The following is a 7171-nucleotide window of genomic DNA, read 5'->3' on the forward strand; positions in this document are numbered from 1 at the left end:
GTGACCCCCGGGGCTGATGGCAGGCAGGGCACAGGGCTGGAGTCAGGGGCGTCAGGGCTCTGCAACACTGATTTTGGGAACTTTGTGAAATACAAAGCTGTGTTTCGTGTCACGTACATACAGGCAACGTGTGTATCGGTGATTGTGATATGTGTGGAAACTGACCATGGGACAGTTATGAAGACAATTCTAATAAGTAACTGAGGAAGTAAAGCATGGAAGAAGGCCTTTGAACCTATCCTTTGTTCACAATTAACCTTTATAAGTCTTCAGTTGATTTAGGAGCATTTGAATTAAAGCTTTAAGGATGTTGCTGTTTGACAGGAACTTTCTGCTTGTAGCTAAAAAGAGTTTTGCAATAATAACCTTTTGAAATATCATTTCAGAATATTGCTTGTAGTAAGGATCTTTGCAACTGTAGCTTTAGAATATATAAAAAGGAAACATGCTTATCTCAACGCCTTAACAAAACAGTGAAAAGCAGCTTGAGAAAGGAAGATGAACATCAACTCAAGGATTGATAGTTTCAGCCAAGGGAAGCTGGACATCACTGTCATGAGATTTATAGTCCTTGCAATTAAAAGGTGAAAAAGGTGAACCCACATCTGGAATCTGGACCTCACCACCTGGGAGACTTCTTTCTTCTTTTGGAAGCTGGACCCCACCATCTGGGGATACTCTTTTCTGAGATACATGCTGAGAAAAACTAAATCATAATAGTGTATATAATTCTGACGTAAAAATCGGGAATAGAAACTTTTGAGAAAGCTTATGAATACCCCTATAAATATCTGTAAGCCCCAACTATCAGTGTGCAGTTGGAGGGAAAACTTCCCCCGCTGTACCCAGCGCTGTATTGCTCATACTTTACCATATTAATTAATAAATTGATTGCTGCTTGAATATTGGCCTAGTCAAGCTTCTCATTTATAACAACTTCATGGCTTAGAAACCCCCCTTTCAGCAGCTTCAGGGCCATAACAGTGATTTCAGGAGCTTTGGAGCCGAAAATGGGCAGTTTTGGGGGTTTTGGGGCTCCAGAATACTGCATTTGGGAGGTTTTTGGCTCGGGAAAAAAAAACTAGGCAGCTCCAAGTCTCAAAGAAAGCAATTTAGGGCTATTTTTAACTCAGAAACGGCAATTTAGAGAGATTTTGGGCTGAGAAACACCCATTTAAGGATATTTTGGTGTCTGAAACACCAGTTTAGGGAGCTAAGAAACACTCATTTAGGGGGGATTTGGGCTCAGAAATATCAAATTAAAGTGTTTTTGACCTCCCAAATAAAAAAACTATTTAGGGTTTTGCTCATGAGGGATGGAGTATAATTATGGGGAGGCCTGGCAGACTGACTGTACCCCAAACCCACCACAGCAAGTGCTGTGTGCCTGTGGTGGTGAGAACAATGGCTGGATGACTGCACAGAGCCTGTGCCCCATGCCACTGTTTGGAAAATGAGTGTTGTGGGCACACGGTGCCCCATGAAAGAATTTAATCAGACAATGGTACTCATTGCCAAAACATCCTTACAGACACCTGGCCAAGAAGCAGGCACTGAGTGGATTCATGGCGTGCCCTGTGACGGACCAGCCTCCGGAAAGACTGGAATGCTGGAATGGGCTGGTGAGGATGACAGCGAGCAATGGGTCGTGTCGGGACTACAGTTCCCATCATGCACCGCGGCACCCACTGAGCGCCCTTGCAGCCGAGACTTCATCTCCCGTGATGCTCTGCGCACCGTAGAGCGTCTTTATAGCCGGGCCTCCATCTGCAACATGCCCCGCGACCCCAGAGCCCCGACATAACCCCGTTCCGGCCGTACAAGTCCCGTCATGTCTCACGCCCCAAAGGGACCCATAACGACTTCCCAGGTTCCCCCCAGGGCTCCCCGACACCGCAGGTTCCCCGCAGGTGCCCTCTGAGGACCCGAAGTGGCCGCTCGCACCCACAATTGGCTCCCCGGACCCCCAAGTGCTGCAGTGGAGCTACTTCCTGGACTACAGTTCCCATCATGCTCCGCGGCGCTCACGGAGTTACTGCAGCCAGGACTTCATTTCCCGTCACCCCCCGCGCCTCGCAGGGCCGCCATTAACGCTCCGGCTTTACCCCCCCGCGTCCCAGAGAGCCCCGTTCGAGCCCCCCAAGGGCCCGCCCGGACTCCGAAGGGCCCCAAATTCCCCTTCCTGACCTCCAAGGGCCCCCCTGCACTCCCAAGTGGTCCCTGGACCCCGAACTGTCCTTCAGAATCCCTTAGTGCCCCCCCCATTTCCCACCCGACTCCCCCAAGTGTCCTCCCGACTCTCAAGATCTCTCTAAATCCCTCCCCAGACCCAAAACTGCCCCAAATGTGCCCCAAAAATTATCTCCGTGTAAGCCCAAGTGCCCCCTTGAACCATGTGTGAGAAAAAGATGATTAAACAAGATGACAAAAGGACTAAACATAGGGCAAATTAGCATAAAGAAGGAGAAAGCAATAACCAATAGAGGTTAATTAGTGAATGAAGGGAATTGTGATACTTAGAACCAATGAACATTAATTTTATTAGTTGCTAAATATGTACAGATTTTTGATGTAAATATAAAATTAGGTAATAAAAATAAAACAATTATTATTACAAATAAGAAATAAATACAATAAATACATTTAATTAAAATATTAAAAATAAAGAATAATTTGCATTAATTTTTTTTGTATTTTAGATGTTAGTCTCAGGTGGATGATGTCAGACATGGTGAGGCCGGGGATGAGGAGCACGTTATCTAGAGTCAGCCTGCAAGGGTCTCATTCTTCTCTGTGCCCAGACCTCCTAAGGAGACATTCAGCATCAAGATCACCTGGGGAAAGCTTCAGTCACCTTTTCTCTGAACTGAAAAATAAAAAAAATGCTCATGTGATTAAGAAACTAAAAATCATGACATGCACTTTGAAATCTCCCTCCTGAACAGAACTCCAAACTGGCTCCCATCACTGCACAAGCCCTGGAGACTTGAAGACAATTGAAGGGAGACAAAGAGCCCCCAAGAGCTTTCTGTATTTTAATGAACCCGACAGTGGATTTGGACCTGAGTCCAGGAGCCTCATGCACTGAGAGAAGGCTGAAGAAGCTGCTCAAGGAGTCAGCAGCAAAACTCCAAGTGCCGTGGAGCATGGCTGGGCCCCACTGAGGGCAGGGAGTGCCAAAGGCTCCCCAGGGATGATGAGAGCAGATCCTTGAGGCCAGGAATGCAGGGAGCCCAAGGCTCTGGCAGGGAACTGCAATGCTGAGCAAGGCCTGGGCTGGCTGGGGGAAGCAGAAAGGCCAAGCCCTGAGCCCAGCCTGGGCCAGCAGGGCCTGTCCCTCACGGGTGGCTCAGGGCTCTCTGTGGGGCAGGGGGATGTGAGGGGCAGCAAGGACAAATGCCATCAACCTGTGTGACACTCCAGATCCTCATGGATCCAAGGGGCCAGTGTGACACTGTGGGAAGTTGTGGGACCAAGGGGATCATTGTGGCACTGTTGGGCCCATGGAACCAAGGGGCCAGTGGGACACTGTGGGGCCTCATGGAAACAAGAGGCCATTGTGAGCCTGCAGGGCTGGAACACCCCAGAACACTGAAATGCTCGGGGGAACCAAAGGCTCCTTTCCTTGAGTTTGGTGCGCAGGAGAAACACCAACCAGGTATTCCCAACATGGCCAGATGCAAAGAATATTCTTGGTAGGAAGGGACCCACAAGGATCATCAAGTTCAACAGGCTTCGGGCTTGGAAACGCAGGACACTCCAGGAACATTGGTAGCACCTGTGCTGCTACACACTTCAGCATAAAATGCTTTCCATAGCATTAACTTCATTAACATAGCGCATCTAACCTGGAAACCTTTAAACCCTTAAGATGTTATGTTACCCAATAGTGCTCCAGGTAAAAAGGATTTAAAGGTGAAGAAAGAGAAGAGATACAGAAAGACACAGATTTTCACAGAAAGACATGTGAAAAAAAAGCCAGTCATTGTTTTTAAAATTTTAAAAGTTTAATCATAATAAAATGGTTATAAAAATAGCAATATAATTAGAGTAATAAAAATTTGAACAATAGAGATTAGGACAATATGAGACAATAAAAACAAAAAGTTATGGACAGTCTGGGTACCTCTTTCTAGGCAAAATAAGCCCAAAAAAGGACACATGTTAACAGAGGATTAGCCCTTAAAAACAATAGCCTGTTGCATATTCATACACTTCATTCACGATGCATAAATTCCATTCAAACAAAGGATTCTGTCTGGTCATTGTCAACTTCTTCCTCTTAATCCTAACGTCATCTTCAGGGCTGAGCAAAGCAGGAAGAAGTTCATTTCTTCTGATAATGGAGCAATAAATTGTCTTTCTCTGAGAGATTTAAGTGTCCTGTGGCTGCTATCTGGTGTGAGTCCTTTATTTTAAAAAAAGTATCTTACATAGCATAGCTTCTATTTTAATATTATGTTATAACCTAAAATTGTATTTAACACACTACTTTAGAAAATTAATACAGCATAACTTTCTAACATACCACATATAATATACACTTTAATATTTGTGAAAAGCCAATCATAAAATATGCATTTTTTCACACAACTAGGGAACCACAAACTTCAAAAGGCAAGGCCCAAGCCATTGGCTGAGGTTAAGCTCAGTCTTTTAAACCCCTGGGACTCTATGGGCCCACCCCTTAGGTAGGACTTCTGGTTGCTTGGCCAATCAGAGTCAGGGTTGGTACCAACCCTGGTGTGTGATTGGCTGACAGATTGCCCAGTCAGACCTGGGTTACACAGCCCATGTGTGTGACTGATTGACACCTTGGCCTATCAGAACTGGGTTAGCACTGCCTGCTGTGTGAATGACAGCTCTGCCAATCAGAGCTGGGTTAACACCACCTCTGCAGTGTGATTCACAGCTCTGGCAGGCCAGGGCTGGGCTCTGTCCCACCACAGACCAAGGCCTGACCCGGCCCTGGCCCCACACGGGCATTCCGAGCATCCCGAGGTGTCTCGGGACATGGATCTCATCCAGCCTCTGACAGCAACCACGGTGACACTGGGGAACCTCATGGAGCCATGGGTCAGTTGTGACAATGCAGTCCAAGGACACCTTGGTGACACTGGGGAACCTCATGGAGCCATGGGTCAGTTGTGACAATGCCGTCCAAGGACACCTTGGTGACACTGGGGAACCTCATGGAGCCATGGGTCAGTTGTGACTCCGTAGGGCCTCACAGAACTGAGGAGTCCATTGTGACTGACAGGCAAGATGTCTTTACCAACGATTCGATGGGTGAAGGTAGGGGTGTTAACATCTGTGAAATGGGTCTTAATGTCTCTACTGACATCAAGCAACAGTTTTATTACAGAGCCCAGACAGCTTGGCTCCTGAAACAGACAAGTGGGTCTGCACAAGCTTGAGTTTCTGATGTTTGGGTTAAAATGACAGGTTCAAGAGGGGAATATGGGGTAGGCAGTTCAGGAAGGCTGTACCTTCCTTGTGCCGCAGCCAGTGGGGAAAGGAGGAGGGCAACGTGCAGCCAGGAGCTCAGGATGAAAGGAGGCTGTGCCCTCTGAAACCTTGAGAGAGAAAACCCTGTGGGCGTGTGTCCTGATGGATTCTCTCCGTTTATTCCAATAAAGTTGAAGGACTCCTCTGTCTCCTTCATGGACGCTGGCTTTTCATAACTTGATTTTCCCTACATGACACTATGGAACCTTATGGAACCTGTGGATGTGACAGTCTGGTCAGAGAGCGAGAAAACCAGATAAGTTTTCTCACAGCAGTTTTGTGAGACTTCTAGGGAGTTGTAGAGAAATAACGATAGCTTGTTATTATAAACAACCTTCAGGTGGTGTTTTCCTACTCTCTGTTTTTCTGTTCTTAAGGATTGAGAAAGGTGGTTTTTTTAATTTGCCAGTCAGGTGAAATATATCAGAATGGTCTATAAAAGAGAGTTTTTCATATTAAAGCTGCTGCTGTGCAAACCAGCCTTCTTAGAGTCTGTGCCACTTTCTTACTCAACAGCAACAGGAACCAAGGAGCTGTTGTGACACATCAGGGCCTCTCTGGAGCAAAGAAACCATTGCTGACAGTACAGAAACTCATGGAACCAAGGGGCCATTGTGACAATGCAGATCCAAGGAGACCATGGTGGCACCATGGAATCTCATTGAAGCACAGAGACCATTGTGACACTCTGGTGCCTCACAGAATCAGGGGGACGATTGTGAAACTCAGGACCCCTGTCATGGTTTGACCAGGAAGTGAGTTTCTGGGAAAGTTATGGTCAAAAAAATCAGTGGCCAGATTTGAAATTGGCACCTGGTGTGGCCACTGGGGACTTGGATACGCCTCTGAGAACACACAGGGGTTAAAAGCAGAGCATTCCCAGAGAGGCTTCCTCTTTGGAGTCCAGCAGTGAGTGGATCTGACCTCTCCCCTGCCCGGCTGTGTCTGGGTGGGGCAGGGGAGGCCATGCGGCCTGTGGGAAGGGAGGCTGGAGCCCTGCAAGGTGCAGGGGTGGAGGAGACCTGGGATGTTTGGGCAGCCCCCCCCGGGAGAGAGTGATAGAGACTGTGCTGGCTTGAAATTTGGTATCTTGTGCCTGCACCACGGCCAGGAGGAGAAGGGGGGGGCAAGGTGCCCAGCCACTGGCAGACCGGGCTGAGCTTTTAACCCTTTGGTGTTGAAACAATGGAAGCTGTAAAACACTGATTCTCCGTAGTTGAGAATTGAGAGGGGGGACGGAGCATGGGAAAGAAGAAGAAGGTTTGAGTTGGTGAAGAAATGCCAGCAGATGAGAGTGCCCTAGATGGAGGAGATGAGTAGAGTGGCTTTGGCTGGGCTTTCCTCTTACATAGCCACGGGCGAAACCAATTTCTTCCTGTAATGCAGAGACTTCACCTTGGGGGAGGCGGTTGGCCAGAAGCCAGGAGTGACAAGGCCATTAAGTAGAGGGAACAGAGACTGAGGGGGAGGGTGTGGTGGAGCCCTCTGCCTGCAACAAAGGATCTCTGTTCCTGAGAGCCCCCAGGCCCCAGGGGAGTGAATATATAGGGGGGACAGGTGTCCCAAATGGTGAGAGAAGGCCGCTTCTTGGAACTGGGCAATGCATTCTTAAAAGGACCTAAGGAGCAGTTTGGATCCATGGACAGTGGTGAGAGCACTGGGC

At 47.7% G+C, this 7171-nt stretch overlaps 1 long non-coding RNA gene across 2 annotated transcripts; it reads right to left on the minus strand.

Moving 5' to 3' along the window:
* Positions 1 to 2507: 2507 nt before the first annotated feature.
* LOC135287918 (uncharacterized) lies at positions 2508 to 6480 on the minus strand. 2 transcript variants are annotated; one of them, XR_010351356.1, is made up of 3 exons: positions 5843 to 6480; positions 3408 to 5724; positions 2508 to 2866 (listed from the first exon to the last, which is right to left on the minus strand). It is a non-coding gene; the product is annotated as an uncharacterized LOC135287918 (long non-coding RNA). The 2 variants fall into 2 exon arrangements; XR_010351355.1 differs by having other exon boundaries at positions 3408 to 6480.
* Positions 6481 to 7171: the final 691 nt, after the last annotated feature.

Source organism: Passer domesticus, chromosome 31 (assembly GCF_036417665.1).
Source record: "Passer domesticus isolate bPasDom1 chromosome 31, bPasDom1.hap1, whole genome shotgun sequence".
Taxonomy (NCBI): Eukaryota; Metazoa; Chordata; class Aves; order Passeriformes; family Passeridae; genus Passer; species Passer domesticus.